Source organism: Sminthopsis crassicaudata, chromosome 2 (genome assembly GCF_048593235.1).
Source record: "Sminthopsis crassicaudata isolate SCR6 chromosome 2, ASM4859323v1, whole genome shotgun sequence".
In the NCBI taxonomy this organism is placed as follows: Eukaryota; Metazoa; Chordata; class Mammalia; order Dasyuromorphia; family Dasyuridae; genus Sminthopsis; species Sminthopsis crassicaudata.
Genome location: NC_133618.1, coordinates 255,056,953 through 255,076,411, shown reverse-complemented (window position 1 = coordinate 255,076,411; position 19,459 = coordinate 255,056,953). Strand labels below are relative to the sequence as shown.

Genomic DNA, 19,459 nt, shown 5'->3' with positions numbered 1-19,459 from the left:
GATCAAGACTTCCTCTTTCTCAGCCTCTTCAAGTCCATTCCCCTTCAGCTCTGCCCCTCCTACTCTGACCCCAGCCAAACCACCCCATTCACCCTTCTTCCTCTTGTGGGGAACAGGTTCTCCTTTCATGGGGAAGAAGGGGTTGGTAGGGGTCACCTGATTGAGGCTCTGAGCCTTCAGGGAAGAAGCTGCAAAGGGAAGACTTTGATAACTACCCCTCAGAGAAGTTAAATTGTGGTAGAAGAGATTTGTGCTTCTTTTAAAAGGTTTTAAAGTATAAATTTAGAAGAACTCCCTGTTCCCCCACTCCCACTCCCATGAATATCTGAGCATCTGGAAGAGACTCAGAGAGATCCAGAAAGGCTTGAAAAGCCAAGGGACTTCTCCTTTCTTGCTGGTATACATCATTATCCTACTGGCTCCAAGCTGTAGCCTTTTCTTCCCCTCTTTCCCTGATCATATCAACCTAAGAGGGAGGGCAAATATCTTTGGGAAAGGAAAGGATTTAGTCCTTTCCCAATAAACAGGCATCTCTCTATAAGTGAGATGCATTCTCATAAGCTTATGAAGTTAACTTTTCAAGTGCTGGGGTGGAATGAAGCTTAGATTTAGAGTCAGAATTTTTTTTTTCTCTTTTTTTATTTTATTTTATTTTTTTTAAATTCATTTTTCCAAATTATCCCCTCCCTCCCTCCACTCCCTCCCCCCATGACAGGTAATCCCATACATTTTACATGTGTTACAATATAACCTAGATACAATATATGTGTTGTAAATACCATTTTCTTGTTGCATATTAATTATTAGCTTCCGAAGGTATAAGTAACCTGGGTAGATAGACAGTAATGCTAACAATTTACATTCACTTCCCAGTGTTCCTTCTCTGGGTGTAGTTATTTCTGTCCATCATTGATCAACTGGAAGTGAGTTGGATCTTCTTTATGTTGAAGATTTCCACTTCCATCAGAATACATCCTCATACAGTGTTGTTGTTGAAGTGTATAGTGATCTTCTGGTTCGAGTCAGAATTTATTTTAATTTGGACATGTAACACCTGTGAAGTAATCAGTAAGCTTCAGTTTTCTCATCCAAAAAAAATGAGAGAACAATATTTTCTCTAACTACCTCAATCAGTAAGTCAGAAAATATTCATTGAGTGCCTATTATGTGCCACAATGTGCTAAGCACTGGGGATACAAAGAAAGGTAAAAGATAATGCTTGTTCTGAAGGAACTCCCAGTCTAATAGGGGATGCAACATGCAAGCAACTGTGAACGGATAAGTTATATACAGGAAAAACTGGAAATAATCGACAGAGAGAAGGCATTAGCAATAGGGTGAATCAACAAAGGTTTCTTATAGAAGGTGAGATTTTAGCTTGGACCTGAAGAAAAGCAGGGAAGTGAAGAATCAAGGAGGAAAAACATTCTAGGTGTGGGGGACAGCCAGTGAAAATACCTGGGTTTGGGAGATAAAGTATTTTGTTTGAGGGGAAGATATGAGGTGCAAGAAAACTGGAAGAGGGTAGGTGAATCTAGATTATGAAGGGTTTTGAATGCCAAACAGGATTTTATATTTTATTCTGGAGGTGATAGGGAACCACAGAAGTTTATTGAATTGGTGAGTGCTATGGTCATTAGGAAGAAAGTGTTTTGTAATTCTAAAAACAGGTATATAAATGCTGGCATTGATACACCTTCTATGCATGAGAGATGTTCCCAAAACCTTGAAGGTTGGAAAGTAGGTATGGGAAATAGGGAAGGCTAAGGAAGCTGCTGAGTTCCCCCAAGGGGAAATCCTTAGGCAGGCAGGGAAAGAGGCAAAGAGTGAAAGTCAATGTACAGATTGGGACAGGAAACTGGATTTGCAAGGGATTGGGGGAGGAGCACTATTAAGAGTTGTAGTTATTTCTAAGGAAGGGGTCAGGGTCTGGAAGGGCATCTAGGTGGTGAAGTGGATAGAGTGCAAGCCCTGGAGTTAGGAAGAGTAGAGTTCAAATCTAATCTTGGACAATTACTGGCTGTGTGACACTGGACAAATCATTTAACCATTTGCCTCAGTTTCCTCATCTGTGGAATGAAGGGGAGAACGAAATGGCAAACAATTTTAATATCTTTATCATGAAAATCCCAAATAGGCTCACAAAAATTTGGACATAACTGAACAACAATAGGGCCTGGAAATCAACAAATAAAAGTTAAGATGGTCAAAAATAGAGGTCATCCAATGGGGCTAGTTCACTTTAGCTTTCTCCCCAAGAATGAATTTATGTAACATAACTTCAGATAACCTCTTTATTTGGCTTTTAAAGTCCTTCAACATCTGGCCCACACCTACCTTTCCAGGCTTATAATAAACTGCTTTTCTTCACCTATTTTATCTTCCAGACAAATTGACCTGCTTTCTTTTCTCTGTATGATATTCTATCTCCCTTTGCAATGATTGTTTTCCCTTTTTAACCCCCCTCCCCCATCATATTTCCCTTCTTAACCTCCATCCAGCTTTCTTTAAGTCCCACTTCTTCATGAGGTCTATCCTGAACCTTTCTTCCCTAGAAGTAACTTCTTCTAGAAGTAATGGTATCTACTTTGTACAAAGATAGCTAGGTGGCTAAGTCCTGTGACTCGGGACAAGTCATGGAACCTCTCACAGGCTCAGTTTCATCATCTATAAAGTAAGGATAATAATATTTCCCTCACAGACTTATTGTGAGGATTAAATAAGATAGTGCATGTAAACACTTTGTAAACCTTAAAATGATACTAACTTGTTTTATGTTGAATTTTTTGTACATATGTTATTTTCCCAATAGAAGGTAAGCAACTTGAGATCAGGGGCCATTCGGGGTTTTGTCTGTACTTTCCACACTGCCTGACACATAATATAGCTGCTTTACAAACATTTGTTAAATGAAGGCTTCAGGAAAATTCCTTCTTCTACTGGTATATCCTCTTCTGAACTGAAATTTTAATGGAGTATGGATTCAGGGTCTACTCTGAATTCTTGTAATAGTATAATGATACTCAAGTGATTAATAAGTCATTCTTGCCATGTAGGTAGCTCCCATTAACCTGGGTTATGAAGTAACCAATAGCATAGGCTAAGAAATGACAAATTTGAGAAATCTCTAGGTGTGACCTTCTGATTAATGGAGTAACAAATGAGACCCTCTCAAAGAAAAAGTTGATTGTAAATGCTGAGTCTTTCCCATAAATTCCAAATGCTTAATTTCTACATCCTGTCCTTGTCCTAGTTAAAGCTAAATTCTGACACTGATCCTTCAGCCTGAATATTCAGAGCCCTATTCCTTCATTGAAAGACCTTAAATTCCAGTTTTCTTTCTCTCACACATCTTCCTTTTGCCACATATCTCAGATGACAAATGAGTTGCTTTTGGAGTTTATGATGGAGAAAAAAAGTAATTTATAGAAATTGCCCCCATACTATCACATACAGATAACTAAAAGTTACCCAGCTATTGTGCCCTTTTAGTGAATTTGGTACAATATCAGGATTGGAGCTTCCAACAGGCATCTCCCAAATATTCTTAACTTGGTTTCTTCCCCAACCTTGGCCACAGTTCAATCATTCATACCATTGTACAAAACTAGTGTAGTTCATAAGACTTAAAATTGGAAGATGTCATAGAAATCTATTTACTTTTTTTAAACAGGTTGAGCACTCAGATATTTTAGGAAGGACAAATAAATTATTTGCTTAGACTCAGTCACATGACAAGTGGAGCAGAAGTTCAAACCCATGTCTTCCAGTTCCTAATCCTGAGCTCTTTCAACTATATCCTGTTGCCTTTCAGGTCATTAGGAAGCCTCAAAATGTTTGGTGGGCTTTTGGCCCTTTACCCATAGAATACTATTTATCACTTACTTCTTTTGACTATCTCTCTCTGTCTCTTAGCCAGGAAACCTCACATCACATCACTTCTTATCATCATGAAAAGAAATAAAACCAAATAGTTCACCACAAATGTTCCCAAAGGTTCCCAGATCATCCTTCATATCAATTCAATTTAGCAACTATTTTTTGAACATCTACTGTGTATGTGCAAGGTACATTGGGCACTGGGGTGCCCAGGTTAAGATGAAATAGTCTTCTGGGAACTTTCTACTGGGGGAGGGCACATATACATGAAAAAGTACTGTATGAATAAAACTGAGGACACAGAGAACATTGACAACTGGTGGGGTAGGGTAAAAGTTAGGAGAGTAGAGAAAGGAGACCAGGGGAGGCTTCAGAGAGGAAATAGTATGGGGGCTAAGCTTTTAAGGCAAAGGATTCTGAGAGGAGTTGAAGGAGTGTATTCCAGGCATGAGTACTTGTACAAATTCCTGGAGATGGGAGAAAGAGCTAATGAGTTTAGGCAACTTAACAACAACAATAATAATATAACTTGAAGTGTAGACTTCATGAAAGAGATAGGATAAGAGAAATTGGAAATATTGGTGAGAGTCTATTTGTGGAAAGCCTTAAATTACAATGTTGAAGAATTTCTATTTTGTAAGTAATATGGAGTGGTCAGTGGATGGAATTCTGGATCTGGAGTCAGGAAGACCTAAGTTCAAATTTGACCTTAGACACACTTTGTGATCTGGGCAAGTCACTTAACCCAGGTTGCCTCAGTTTCCTCATCTGTAAAATGACCTAGAGAAGGAAATGGCAAACCATTCCTGGATCTTGGCCATAATTGGACCACAAAAACAAAGGCAATGGGGGAGCTCCTCCTGAAGGTTTACTTTCATCACTAGTATTTTATTTTTCCAATTACATGTAAATATGGTTTTCAACATTAATTTTTTGGTAAGATTTTGAGTTTAAAAATTTTCCCCTTCCTCTCATCTCTCCCCTCTCCCAGATAGCAAGCAATCTGACATCAGTTATACATGTACAATCATTTTAAACATATTTTGTATTACTCATATTGTGAAAGAAAAATCAGAACAAAAGGGAGAAACCACAAGAAAAAGCAACAACAACAACAAAAAGTAAAAATAGCATGCTTCAATCTGCATTCAGTCTCTCTCTGGAAGTGGATTTTATTCCAAGTGTATTGGAATTGTCTCAGCTCACTGGACTGCTAAGAAGAGCTACTTCTGTCACAATTGATCATCACTCAATAAGGTTTTTTGTTTGTTTTTGTTTTGTTTTTAAGTGGGGGAACTTGTGCCTTTGGCACCTGCATGGAAGATGGATTAGATAGAGGACAGGTTCACACTAGGTAGGCCAGTTAGGTTGGAGGTTATTACTAGAGAAATGGTAAGAAGTGATAGGGTCTGACCCAGAGTAATAAGCAGAGAAAAGAAGATAGATGTGAAATATATGGAGACAGATCCAGCAAATCTTACCAATACGGATGTGGGGATCAGGGAGAGGAAAGATTAAAAGATGATTCCAAAGCTGTGAAACTGTGTAACTGCAGAGTTAGGAGGAGGTCAGGTATAAGGGGAAGATAATTCTGTTTTGGATATGGATATTATGTTTTAGATACTGAACATCGAGGAGAAACATAGTACAGGAAGTTAGTTGATAGGACATGACTAATGTCCTACCTTCTCTGGAGCCATTCCTCAACCTGACTCAGACTCTGGTTTTGTGTGCCCAGAGTCAGTTGATTACTTAGTACTCAGGGTCTTGAGAGAAACCCCAAGGGTCTGGGTCTCTGCTATTGTTGTTCATTAGATTCCACTGGTATATTTCCCATTAAGTAGATTTTTAAAAGTAATTCTGAAGTGCCTAACTTCTATTTGTTCCCTCCATCTCCTGCCAGAAGCTTATTCTATAATTTCTTTCTCTTTCCTGCCCTTTCTTACCCCCTCTACTTTCTCTCAAAGTAGGAGGCAGAGACCTATACTAAAAGGTGTAGAAGAGGCTCTGAGCAACAAAGAGCTTTGGAATAGACACTGAGGGAAGTGGGATAGACCAAGGAAAAAGAAGAAAAGAAATTGTGCACTATTGAGGGCCAAGTTGAAATTAGATGGCATTAATTTTTTAGTGGACCCAGCTTTCACAGTGGTATGACTTCCTCCACAGTCACTTAGCAGCTCAGGAATACAATAGGAGAAGGCAAATGCCAGAAGTGGTTTAAGATTGAAAATGGACATTAAAAAAAGGATATGAAGAGATAATTTTTAGATGAAGAAATTAAAGCCATTTCTAGTCATGTAAAAATGCACTAAATCACTATTGATTAGAGAAATAGAAGATAACTCTGAAAAACTACCTCACACCTTTCACATTGGCTAAGATAATAGGAAATTATGATAAATATTGGAAGGGATATGGGAAAACTGAGATACCAATGCATTCTTGGTGGAGTTGTGAACTGATCCAATCATTCTGAAGAGCAATTTGGATCTATGCCCCAAGAGCTATAAAACTGTGAAGACCCTTTGATCCAACAATGTCACTATTGGGTCTGTATTCCAAAGATCATAAAAGAGGGAAAAGAACCCACATGTGTAAAAATGTTTACAGCAGCTCTTTTTGTAGCAGCAAAGAATTGGAAATTGAATGGATGCCCATTAGCTGGGGAATGACTGAATAAGTTATAGTATATGAATGCTATGGAATGTTGTTTTTTATGATGAGCAGATTGATTTCAGAAAAGCCTGGAAAGACTTACATGAACTGATGCTAAGTTAAGTGAGCAGAACCAAGAGAACATTGTGCCTAGTAACAAGAAGATTGTGTGATGATCAACTGAGGAAAGACGTGGCTCTTTTCAACAATGTAGAATCCAATAGACTTGGGATGGAGGGCGCCATCTACATCCAGAGAAAGAACTATGGAGATTGAATGTGGATCAAACTATAATTTTTATCTTTTTATTTTTGGGTTTTTTCTTGTACTTTTCCCCTTTTGGTCTTTTTTTTTTCTTGCACAACATGACACATATGGAAATCTGTTTTTTTGTTTTTTGTTTTTTTGGGTTTTTTTGTAATTGCACATATTTAAGCTATATCAGATTATTTGCTGTCTTGGGGTAAGAGGGGGAGGTAAGAGAGAGAGAAAATTTTTGGAACAAAGCTTACAGTTTTACAAAAATTAATGTTTAAAACTATCTCCACATGTATTTGGAAAAATAAAACACTATTGAAAAAAAGAAAATGGATACAGAGAAAATTGTGATAGTACAAGATTTGTCAAGAGAGTCAAAAGTAGGGGACACACAACTTCAAGAGTGAGAGGGGGGGAAATTGAAGGCAAAGCAGGGAAAATCAATAGAGGGGTAGAGAGAACAAGGAGGAATGCAAGAAATAAAAGTACAATGAGGATAAAGCATAGATTTAGGAAAGGCAAGGGAGAAATAAACGAGATTGTGATCGAGCTAAATAACTTCACTGAAAGCTTTGTTATGAAGAGCTCTCTCATTGCTAAGATATTGAATAGCCAGGCTGCCTCTTTTCATTGGTTTTCTCTTCTTCCTCCATATGAGTTTTACCTGGGTTCTTGAAGATTTGGTTGATCTCATCTCTGCAGAACTCATTGGGTGACAGGGCAAAGGCCAGGGAATGATGGGAGGGATCAGCTGAGGAACTAGAAGCTGGTAGGATAGGCAATGAATGAGCTGAGCTGTTTCATAGTGGTCAATGTTTTGCTGAAATTTATCTCTAGGAAGTAAGAGAGGAAGCCAGCACTGTTATAGTTGAGAAATTAATATTTTGGGACTGGCGCAGGGGTGGGGGGGAAGGGAGAGGATATAGAGGGAAATCTGGGACATCACTTGATGCTTTTCTTTTGGTACTACATTCAGTCTCAAAACTTGTGGGAGGATGGCTCAGAGACACTAGGGTAGAGTTTTCATCCAACAATGGAATTCTGAGGGGATAAACAGACCCTTGAAAGCTGAGGAGGGGCACTGTTCTGTAGGATTTTTCTCTGGAGTGGAAAAAGCAGGAATTAGGAATCAATCAAAAGTTTTTCAAGCTCCTATTGCGTATCAAAAACTGCCAAGCATTGCAAATATAGAGCTCTTGCTATAGAGATGCTCAAGGATTAATGGGGGAGACAACATGAGACCAACAAACAAATAAGCTATATACAGGATAAACTGGAATCAACAGAGAGAAGGCACTAACTAGAATTCAGGTATATTGGGAAAGGCGTTCTGTAAAAAGTGGGATTTTAGCAAGGACTGAAGAAAGCTGGAGAAATTAGAAGAGATGAGGATGTGGGCATGGAGTACAGCTAATGAAAATGACTAGAGTCAAGAGATTACTCAACCCGTTGACATGTGGGAAAAGGTTCTGGAGTAGTTGGGGTGGATCCTCCATTGTAGGAGGCAATAGTGCCCTACATCTCTAGCCTACAGTCATGTTTCTTCAGCTGGGGTTCTCTAGGACTAGGAAAAAAAGAAAGGGTATCTCCTAGGGGAGAACCTTGTTTTAGACAATAGATGGATTCCTGAAAAGTTTGTGTGTAAATCAAATTTGTGAATATCAAATCATATTTTGAATATACCAGGAAAGTTGATAATGGACACTGAATCCTTCCCTAATAGTGATTGATTGCTCTTCCAAATACACAATTTGGCATATTGGGCTTTTCTAGAGTGGGACTCACCCTTGGCATCAAAAGACTAAGTGGCCCAGTCCATGGGAAACGTTTGAAAGATAAAGTTGTCAGCCAGAGCCCAGAGCCCACATCAGAGACATGATCCAGAGGGGGCAAAGGTTAAATCTCTCCTCACCCCCACCCCTTAGGGCTCAGATTCTTTGCCTTGTGTCTGGCTTGTCCCCCACCCTTCCCCTTGGGAAAAATCACTGCCCCAGAGTCGCCAGCTTTGCTATGAGACAGGAAAGCATGTGACAGGAAAGGAGCTACCCCCCTTTAGTCCACTTCTGAGCAGCCCCTCTTCAGCCAGGACCAGATGCAACCACTGTGACCTCCTGCTCCTTCCCACCCCCATCTGCTCAGGAAAGCTTCAGAAGGGGGGGGCAGGGAGGAGAGGTACATATCTCTCTGCTTATCAGCTCTTGAGACCACCCCTTTTTTCCCCTCAGACTTCACAATCCTCCTACCGCATTCTATTCCTCAACACCAACCCCCAAGAGATATCTGAGCCCCCACCTACCCCTTGCCCCCACCCCCTCGACTCTCCCTTGTTAGGCTGAAGCTCGGTGGCCTCTGACCTCAGCCCCACTGGCCCTCAGGGTCACCAAGCCAGCTCTGATCCCTCCCCCAGAGCAGCCACTGCAGCTGAGCTCCTCCAGGCCTCTGCAAGCTGCCAGAAGAGACCTCTCCCTTCCCTGGCCTGTGTTCTCAGTGGCCTCCAGGGAGCTGAGTGATTTATTCCGCCCTGAGCCCAGCAAAGCCTGTGAGAGGAAGAAGCTAAATAAAGAAAGGAGAGCTAAAGAGGCTTGTCGGGAGGGTTGGGGAGAGCCAAGAGATGGGGTCTTCTCCAGGGGGAGGGGGAGAGCCAAGATCACACCTGGGGGAGCACTCCTAATCCTAGGGTCCCCTCTGGAGAGGGAAGCCCCGGGTCCACCTACCTCCTGAGAACAAAGAATAAGGTTCTGTCCATGGGTTGAGCAGACCACATGGGTAGTCTGAGCCCCAGAGGACAGGGAGGGGGGAAGCTGAGCAAGTTGGCAGGAGCAAGAGGGGAGGGGGGAAGAAGGGTGGAAAAGGGAGAGAAGGATGCATTGCTTAGAGCTGAGATGGAAAGGTAAGGGCCAAGCAAGAAGGCAAGGCTGAGAGGAAGGAGAAGGGGAGACAGATACAGGCAGGGAAGAAGAGATGAGGGAGAATCCAGGTTTCCTTTGCACAAACAATTCAGCGCAGGAAATGGGGTGCGGAGGGAGGAAAGGTGGGGAACAGGGTCAGTGCCTGAGGACAGGCAGGGGAGAACTTCCTGGCGGATGCTGGGGTCAGGCAGGAGGGGGAGGAAATGGCCAAGACAGCTGCTGAACATCTGGTATGGAAGAGAATTATCCAGAGCCCTGAGGACAGCTGAACAGCCAGAGAGTCGGGGGTTCAGGGGGAGGGATGGTTACCGCCAACGCCTGGCTTCCTGTGCAGCTCATGTTATGTTTACCTCCATCTCTTCCTTTGTCTCCCTTTACCCCCGAAATGAGCTTAACTTCCTTTCCTTACTAGCTTGAAGCTGGATCTAGAGACATGCTACAGCTTCTGGGCAGAACCAAGCATCAGAGCAGATTGTTTCAGGTAGGGCTGAACCTAGGGACACCTGAGTTTAGAGCAGGACTGAGTACATGCATATATAATTGGCCCCTTCCCTCTACCCCTAGAGACAGAGGAAACTGGAAGCTGGAAGCTGCTCCTACCAAGCAGTTCTGAGCTAAGAATAAACCTACACCCACATGTTAAAAGCCCTCCAACCTCAGGCCTCAACCTGCCCTGTATTTAGCAAACAGTTATATCCTGACCACACCTCCTATATGACCCTACTTTGAGGGTAAGAGATAATGCAGAAAGAAGGTCAGCTCTGCTCCTGCTAACCCAGTCTCTTTCCCTCATCCACACTGACCCTCCCTTCCCTGGGAGTTTCATCCAATGAGACTTTCATTGTTCATTCCCTCATTTCATTCAAGAATGTAGTTCCAGACTAAGAATAAACCTTCATCCAATGTTAGAAACCCTCCAACCTCAGGTCTCAACCTGCCCTGTATTTAGCAAATGGCTACACTGACCACACATTCTGTATGACCCTGCTTTGAGGAAAATAGATAACCATGGAGGGTCAGTTGTCCTCCTGCTGCCAAGCTCCGTCTTTCATGCAGATTGCTGCTCTCTCCCCTCACAACTCCTTTAAGAAAAGGATGAGACTCCAGCTATCTATTCCCTCATTTTATTCAAGGATATCCTACCACACACTGGAAAAACTGAGGAATGCTGCCCCCATTACCTCCAGTGCTACTGTCTCATCCCTACCCCACCACACACACACACACACACACACACACACACACACTTTCTACAGCTTATGAGAGGTTGGCTCCCTTCTTATTACACCCCCCCCCCCAGTCCTTTTAGGCTATGATTTTGAAACAACACTGAGCTCTCAGCTCTTATCTCGAACACTCAAGACTCCAAGACCTACAGAGTAGAACTGGAAACAGTAGAAAAATTCAAGAGATGCAGTTTCTGATAGTAACTGTCTCCACATCTGGAGGGTTCTAAATGAGACAGAATTGTATCATCAACCTTGGAGTAACTGACCACACTCTATGTATCTAAAAAGAGTTTTAGATGAATGATTTCAGAACCCATAGGTAGCCTGTGGGTAGATACTAATGTAGGAAAGAAAGCATGATTCAACATGGGAAATGAAGAGGTAAGGGGGCAGTATTTATACTGTCTAGATTTTGCATCTTTGTTACTTCTCCCAAAGTTCTTTAAGGAGATACTGTTTTAATTTTGGTAAAAAAAATGACTGTAAAAAAGAAACTGGGAAGCTTCTCTGGGCAAAGGAACCAACCTTTTAAAAGAGAAACAAAGATGGGGTCTACAATCCATTTAATATGTTCTGAGACTCTGATGCAGTTTTTTTTTAAATTGGTTCTATGTTTACCATAAATCACAAAGTTATTTCTTATCCTAATAATTATAGCTTATAAAAGATTAGCAAGGCCAAACAAAGCACTCAAGGCATTGATTATTGAGCTTTTCCCTTTCGATTCCCCCCTTCATTATTTTTCTTTGCCCAGAGAAGCTTCCCAGTTTTGTTTTGTTTTGTTTTGTTTTTTTAACATGGCCTAGCACTGTGCCAGGCACATGCTCAATTATTTCAGTCACATCTGACATTTCATGATCCCATTTGGATTTTTTTGGCAAAGAGTAGTTTGCCATTTCCTTCTCCAGCTCATTTTACAGCCATGTACATAGTAGATACCTTAATAAATACTATCAAATTGAATTGATGTGGATATCATTCTGACAAAGCACTATTGTGATGAGATAATATCTTTTCTGTTTTGTCTTATTTGAGCCTCACAACAATCCTATAAGATAATAGCACTCCAAACATGATTATCTTCATTTAACAGAGGACAGAACTAAAATTCAAAGAAGTTATCCAGGGTCACACAGTTAGTAGAAGGTGAAGGAAGAATTGGAACCTGTCTCCTCTTTTCCACATATCACGCTGTCCCTAAATAACAACTTATAGAAATGCTGGTGCCGAGTTCTACAGAGAGCCTAGAGTAACATCTAGGTAAGGGTCACCCAGCCATCATGCTTAAAACCCCACAGGATTGTCACTCTTGGGTCTCCTCACTCAAGCCTCTTCAGTAATCCTGGGAATCCAAGGCGAGCACAGTGGAACCGGCCTGGTCATGAGAAAGGAACCAATGAATGGCTCCTTCGTTTGCTGGGGAAGAGAGATAAAAGCCTTTAAGTGCTGGTCCTGCCCAACCTGTTTATTATCCCTGCTCTCTCCCTCTTCTCCCTGCAAGATGTTCCGGGGGTCTCCCTCATGCTAGGGATTCTTTCTCCCCTACTTGGTTTTGAGAACTATTGATTCCCACTGTCCACACCCTTCCTAGGCTGCCCCTAGAACAAAGGGCGACCCTGACTCAAAGGTCATCTATCAATCTCCGCTTAGTCACTCAAGCAGGGCCACTCCAGTCAGGGTGAGAACTCTGTCAGGAAAGAGTGTGGGAGAAGGGCTGAGATATCCAAGAGACTGAGTCTGGTCTGTGAGAGCAGCACACATCTGGCGTCATCAGATTTCAAACCCAGATACAGAAGCCGTTCCACGAGTCCGCCGTGATCCAGTCCAGGTTCCCCTCCCTGCTCCTTGGAGGATGGACATACCTGAGAGATCAGATCCTGGATCTGATTGCTGTGAGGTGGTCGGATCCAAAGTTCGTCCTGGAGTTCCCTCAGACCCGGTTCTCCTACACTCCCACTGGGTCACTGCCATGCCAAAGGGACTGGTCCATGATCGCTTATCTAGTGACACGTGGGGCAGGAAGGGGAAGGGAAGCTCTTGGTAAATCAGAGCGTCTTTTCCCTTGTCTGCTCAGGTTTCCTCTTCCCCAAAGCCTGCCACTTCCACCACTTTAAGCCGGGATCTGGGACCCAGGAAACGAACTGGGTAAGGAAGTTAATATGTGTGAAAGAGAGTCTGGGGTATGGAGAAGGGAAGGAAACAAATCAAAAATTCAGGATTCAAGGTTCAGAAGCAGACACAAGAACACGGAGACACGGAGATTTGACTTGAGATTTTCCCGTAGTTGAAAGGTCTTACTCCTGCTTCCAAGGACTGGGCACTGACCCCAAACCAGTAATCCCACAGAATTTTTCACTAGGCCTCATCCCCAGCACAACCTGACAGGTTAGCAGCAGAGCAACTCCCAGTGCTCTTTCCAAAACCTCAAATCAAGTCTGGTTAATCGACTTTCCCAACCAGCACCCAAGCGTATAAGCAGCACCGAAATGTATGCTAAACCAGCTAACTAACCAAAATCTTCTCCCTTGAAAATATAACTCCACTTCAGCAAGAATTTGCCAACTGTGTGAGGTGGTGAGAACCGGATCACAGACCAGATTTAGCAGACAAAACGAGTAGAAATTCAGCATGTAGCCCCTTTTGGTGAGGGGTTGTTCCCTTCAGTAGATAACAGTAGATAACATTTCATAATGATTATAACCCAGAAGCTGGATTTTTTTTTTTTTTTTTTGATTAGCCAATTTTAGGGATTGAATTAATTTTCATCAAAAGTATTTTTCTGGGGGAGGAAAGCTCCTGATGCCTACAGGAAAGAAATGATTCTATGCTTGATTTCCCTTCACTAGCCTACCCTCATGATAGAGTTGTCTAGAAGTTTCCCAAGATAGGAAAGGGAATGGAGACCATAATCTATTACAATCAGGTGAAGGAAACTAGGAATATTATCCTAGAAAAAAGAAAATTTAGGAAGAATGTGGTGACTATCCATTAGTTATAACTTCTTGTGCTTGAAGGATTGTCCTAAAGAAGAGTTCCCTTCCTTCTGCTGGGCCCTTGAGGGCAGCACTAGGAACAAGTGGAAGTTGAGAGAAAAAGTTGAAATGGCTTTTAAACAATATTTTAATAGCATTCATATAATTGTTATAATAGTGCTTTAAGGTTGGCAAAGTATTTTAAAATATAATCATATTTTCACAATTCCGGGAGGTAAGTGTTATTTATGATAGTCATTTTGCATATCACCAACTGAACTGTCATAGTATTTAGGTATAGGTGAGCTAGATAAGGGCTTTTTAAACACTTTCCACTACAATCCCTTTTTGCCTGAGAAATTTTTGTGACCCCAAGCATATAGGTACATAAAATAAGGAATACAAATCATTTACTGATAATTATCATTTTGTGACCCCTATTCATTGATGGGATCTTTATCTAGGCGTACAAACCACAGTTTAAGAAACTGGGAGCTAGATCATCTCAGATGTACCTCTTAGCACCTGCATCATCTTGGGCAACTCAGTAGTTCAAAGGTGTCAAAGATGCAGACTGCTGCTCAGCACTAGGATTGCAACATGCCAAGTAGAGAAGAACCAGATTAAAAGGCAATTGGAAAATGTTGAACAAAATAAATAAAAATACAATATAACAAATTCTATTAGTTTATGGTTTTCTAAGTAAATATGTGGGCCGGGGATCCATTTCAATTTGAGTTTGACACCATTGACTTAAGATCTATTAATGTAATGATATTTCTGCTCATGACTGACTGTGTTACAATGAATCTTTTGTTTTTTTGAGGAGCTATGACTGAGGATTCACTAGGTGATGAACCAGAAGTGTGACCTTCCTGTTGGATAGCCTTTTTGCTTCTTTTCTTTCTAGGTGGGATGTGAGGTAAAGCTACTATGAGAAACCAAATTGGAAGGAGTGGCTAATCTATCTCCCATCTGGTTGCCATGTGTCCATGAACACATGTCACCTTATCTCTTTTTTGTTTATTCTTTTCTTCTCTTAAGTGAATGTATTTGCTGAGAGGGGAAGTGTTTCACACACTAAAAATATTGAAACTTATCAAGAGCTATCTTTTCCCTTTATCTTGTAATTCTATGATATACTCTGGCATTTTCTCTTCCTTTACTTTTATTTCATATGAAGAAGCTCTTTTCCTTGCCAAGTTTAACCTTTTTATTTTTAACAAGGCAAATGGAGTTTAGTGACTTGCCCACTGTTGTGTCTGAGGCCAATTTTAACTCTAATCCAGTGCTCTATCCACTGCACTATCTAGCTGTCCCTAAACCTAACCTTATTATGAAAAAGTGATTCCATTCCAACCCATATTTACTCCAGCAGATTGACTCCACTATCACATCCTCTCTCTCACTTATCTTCAATCTCTGTCTCCTGGCTGATTCCCAAATGTCGATAAGCATGCCCATTTCTCCTCCATCATCAAAAAGCCCTCATTTGCTCTACCTATCCATGTTAGTTATTGCCACATCTTCTCCACTTTCTGGTTAAATTCCTAGAGAAAGCTGCTATAATACATTCCTCTATTTTCTTTCCTCTCATTCTTACTCTACAGTTTGGCTTCTGATCTCATTATTTAGATGAAAACTGCTCTCTCCAAAATTCCTAGTGATCTCTGAACTACCACACCTAATAGCCTTTCTCAGTCCTCATTCTTCTCGATCTCTTTTCAGTCTTATGCTTGATTTCCCTTCACTTGCCTACCCTCATGATGGAGGTGTCTAGAAGTTTCCCAGGATGGTAAAAGGAATGGAGACCATATTCTATTAAATCAGATGCAGGAACTAGGAATATTTGTCTTTGACTTTGACTTATAACTGCTATAAAAGATATCTTATAGGCCCTATTTTGGGCCTTTTCATCATCTACATTTTTTCATTTGATGATCAGCTCCCATGGATTCAGTCCTCAGCTTAGTGATGCTTTTCAAATTTGTTTATCTAGCCCAAATCTCTCAGTTGACCTCCAGTGTCACACCTTCAACTGCCTATTGGATATCTCAAATGGGATATCCTCCAAACATCTTAAATTCAATAACTGAATTCATTTATCTTTCCTCTCCTTTACTTCTGTATTACAATGAAGAGTATTGTCTTCCCAGTCACCTAGGCTTACAACCTACATGCCATCCTAGACATCTCATCTTTCTCATCTTCTAATCAGTTGCCAAGATGGTTTTGCTTTGATAACTCTCATATACACTCCTGTGATTCTTCAACCATCCTAAAACAGACCCTTATCACCTCATGCCTGCTGGTTGCTCTGTCTGCCACAAATCTTTTCCTAAATACTCTGCTTTCCAAGTTATCATTCTAAAGAACAGTTATGAACGTATCCTGGCTCTCCTCAATTCAATAATTTCAGCAGCATCCTGTCACCTCCAGGATCAAATATAATACCCTCTGTTTGGCATTCAAAGCCCTCCCCCACCCTTCCAATCCCCCACCTATCCCTCTACATACTTTATGATCAGGTAGCATGGACTTCCTATCTGTTCCTCTCACCTAGAATTTAGAATACTCTTCTGATGGAAGTGGTTATCTTCAACATAAAGAAGATAAACTCACTTCCAGCTGATCAATGATGGACAGAAACAACTACACCCAGAGAAGGAACACTGGGAATTGAATACAAAATATTAGCACTACTGTCTATCTACCCAGGTTACTTATACCTTTGGAATCCAATACTTAATGTGCAACAAGAAAATTGGATTTACACACATATATTATATCTAGGTTATACTGTAACACATGTAAAAGGTATGGGATTGTCTGTCATCTAGGGGAGGGAGTAGAGGGAGGGAGGAGAAAATTTAGAAAAATGAATACAAGGGATAATGTTATAAAAAATTACTCATACATATATACTGTCAAAAAATGTATAATTATAAAATTAATAAATAAAAAAAAGAATTTAGAATACTCTCCTGTCACAGATGCCTCTTGTTTTCCCAGGTTTCCTTCAAGTTCTAATTAATGTCTTAACTTCTATAGGAAACCTTTACCAATCTCCCTTATTTTTAGTACCTTCCTTTAGTAGATGAATTCCAATTTATCCTGTATATATCTTGTTTGCACATGATTGAATTTAGCATTCCTCAAAGCAGGGATTGACTTTTACATTGCTTTGCATCCCCAACACCTAGCAAATCACCCGGCACATAGTAGGCACTTAATATTTATTGATTGATTACTATTGTATGTTCTTTTTTTTTTTCTTTAGCAAATGCTCTTTTCTAAATGCTAATTATAAATTATATTGTGTATTATATGCATCATATAATGTATTATAAATAAATGCAAATAATAATAAAATAAAAAATAATGAAATAAAAAAAATAGTCTGGATGGGGTAGGGAAGGGAAAAACATTTACTAAGTGCCTACTATATCCTAGGCACTGTGCTAAGAGTTTTATAAATATTATATCATTTGATCTTCTCCACAACCCTGTGAGATAAGTGCTATTATTATTCTCATCTTACATTTGAGGAAACTGAGGCAAAAATTAGTTAAATGACTGGCTTAGGTTCACAGATTTGGTAAGTGTCTGAGGCCAGATTTGAACTCAGATATTACCTACTCTAGGCCTAACACCCAATCCACTGTATCACCTAATTCTGTATTTTCCTGATTCATCATGGAGGGCATATTGGATGGGGGAACATAAACAATAATGACAGAAGTTACAACCTATCTGGGTTACCACAAGAACTCTGAGGAAAGTAGAAGCCAGTTACTTTTTGAGGATCCAACCAGCCAGTGTTAATAGGAAGTGGTAGAATAAGGCAGAGGGAATGCTGTATTTTTATAAATTCTTCATACTTATTGTTTCACATACAATAATATTCCATCGTATATTGTACCAAAATTACCTCATGTACTAATCACCAGTCAAAGGCCATCTACTTGTTTCTAGTTCATCAATACCACAAAAAGCACTGCTATGAATATTTTGTCGTATATGAAACATTTCTTTCTGTTTTTGACTTCTTAGGGATATATGCTTAAACCATGGGTTCTCTTGGTCAATGAATATGGATGAGTTAGTCACTTTTTAAAAAAGCATCATTCTAAATTGCTTTCCAGAATGGCTAAAGACATTCACAATTATCCTAATGGCACTACAACTATATTTTTTTTTAAAATAAATTAAAACCAGAAATAATGGAACTTTGCAATAACCTGGAAGGAAATATATGACAAAAACATTGCCTTTGCCTGTTTCTTATTTGATTTCCTGGAATTTTACCTTATTAAATGTTAGGGTTTCATGTAATAGTTTACTCTTTATTTTGTGTATTATCTTCATATAAAAATACACAAAGAAAAGCTCTAGGATGAAAGGGAGTTAGTTAACAGTACAGCAAAGACTACAGAAGGCAATGAAACAGAAGGGCAAAGGAGGATATAGACTGTTGGATGAGGGGTGGGGGTATAGAGTTGTGATGGGTAGAGATGAGTCCTTAGAATGTTAGGAAAGCAATGGGATTTTCAACACAATTCATAGTCTTTTAAAGTATTTCCTTTACACCAAACTCCTTCTCCAACTCCCTTTAACCTTTGAATTTCTGCCACTAATCCCAAGACACAATAAAATTAGATTCCCTGTTTAAGGAACAGGAACAAAATTCATCCTTTCTTGTAGAAACTCCAAGTTCCCATTTGATGTTTTGGCTAAGGATAATATAGTGGAAAAAGCAAACACATTGACCTTGGATTAGGAGACCTGGATTAGTCTTGCCTTTGACATTTACTAGTGGGGTGACCATGGGAATGTCATGTCCCTTAATCTCAGTTTCTCTATCTGAAGAATAGGAATAATGTGCCTGTATTATTATCTCATGGGATTATCGTGAAGATCAAATAATAGCTTAATAACAACTTCTATTTAGATGGTACATTTTTGTTTGGAGATGCACACTGCATTTAAAGGAGAGAATGCTTTAATAAGCATTAAAAAAACCAAAATAACCCACTTTAGGTCATTATTGATATTGAAAAAAAAAGGTGACCACAATTTCATCAACTACCTTATCATCTATTCAGCATCTTTATAAAGTAATCTGTAATCAAACTGGAGGCATTTTTGATGAGTAATATTCAACATTGGACCATGTCTTTGTTATCTCTAATAAATATTAGGTGAGGTATAATGTATGTCCACTAAAAATTTTAAGAACTGTGATAAAGAAGATCAATTAAAGAGTTGAAGTTGAAAAAGGAATGATTACCTATGAATAATGAGGAATTCTAGATGCTCCTGTTTTCAGATGACTTTATGCTTATTGCATCAAGCCTCAAGACATCATAAAAGCTCCTGGAAGAGATCTATAAGCATCCTACAAAATGATATCAAACTCAATTATAGATGGACCTTCACAAAGCCAGCTTTGATTCAAAAAACCATAAATTAACATCATCTATGTTGTATTGTATTTTTATATTTTTTGCTAAACAATTCTTACTTATACTTTAATCTGCTTTAGGCAGATATAGGC

At 39.9% G+C, this 19,459-nt stretch overlaps 1 long non-coding RNA gene across 2 annotated transcripts in view; it reads right to left on the bottom strand.

Moving 5' to 3' along the window:
- Positions 1–712: 712 nt before the first annotated feature.
- Positions 713–19,459, bottom strand: part of LOC141555749 (uncharacterized) — a 58,174-nt gene continuing 39,427 nt past the window's right edge. For both annotated transcript variants that reach the window (XR_012486318.1, XR_012486319.1), the window contains exon 3: positions 713–1,054. This is a non-coding gene — a long non-coding RNA (uncharacterized LOC141555749). The remainder of the gene's footprint in view (positions 1,055–19,459) is intronic.